This window comes from Mastomys coucha, unplaced genomic scaffold (assembly GCF_008632895.1).
Source record: "Mastomys coucha isolate ucsf_1 unplaced genomic scaffold, UCSF_Mcou_1 pScaffold22, whole genome shotgun sequence".
Classification (NCBI taxonomy): Eukaryota; Metazoa; Chordata; class Mammalia; order Rodentia; family Muridae; genus Mastomys; species Mastomys coucha.
Genome location: NW_022196905.1, coordinates 23765356 through 23766092, shown reverse-complemented (window position 1 = coordinate 23766092; position 737 = coordinate 23765356).

The following is a 737-nucleotide window of genomic DNA, read 5'->3' as shown; positions in this document are numbered from 1 at the left end:
CTCCCAGGGTCTCAACCACCAACCAAGGACTGCACATAGAGGGGTCTGATTGTTCTGGCAGCATGTGTTTAGTAGAGGATTGCAAATTCGATCATCAATGGGAGGAGATGACCTCGGCCCTGTGAAGGTTCTGTGCCCCAGTGTAGGAGAATGCCAGGGCCAATAAGTGGGAGAGGGTGGGGTGGCAGGCATGGGTCAGGAGGGGAGGCAACAGGGGTTTGTTTTTGTCGTTTTTGTTTGTTTCTTTGTTTTTTGGAGGGAAAACTGGGAAAGGAGAAATTTGCATGTAAATAAAGAAAATATCTAATTAAAAAAAAGAAAGAGAAAAAATAAGAGGAATAATCTTTACTCTTTAACCAAGGTACTTTAAAAAACGAACTTTTTTGGTCTCTCAACAGATATTTCCCAAATTGATCCTATCACTACAAATTTTAGTGTTCTATTTACAAACGTTTATAGGGTTCCGGTTGGAGAGGACCTTATAAAATCAAAGGTGCAGCTTCACTTGAAGCAGAAACCAGCTCTATGAATCCATACACAGGCATACACACTGGTTTATGATGCATAATAAGCATGTTGGTATTTACACAGAGACTAAAGACATTCCAAACTCTCTTTAATTCCAAACTATGCTAATTGTACATCTAGACCAGGAAACTATCTCCTTCTATCAAGTTTTGGTTTTAACTTATTCAAATTACTTCTGTAGATTCTCAACTAGAAGAACGTTAAGTCCT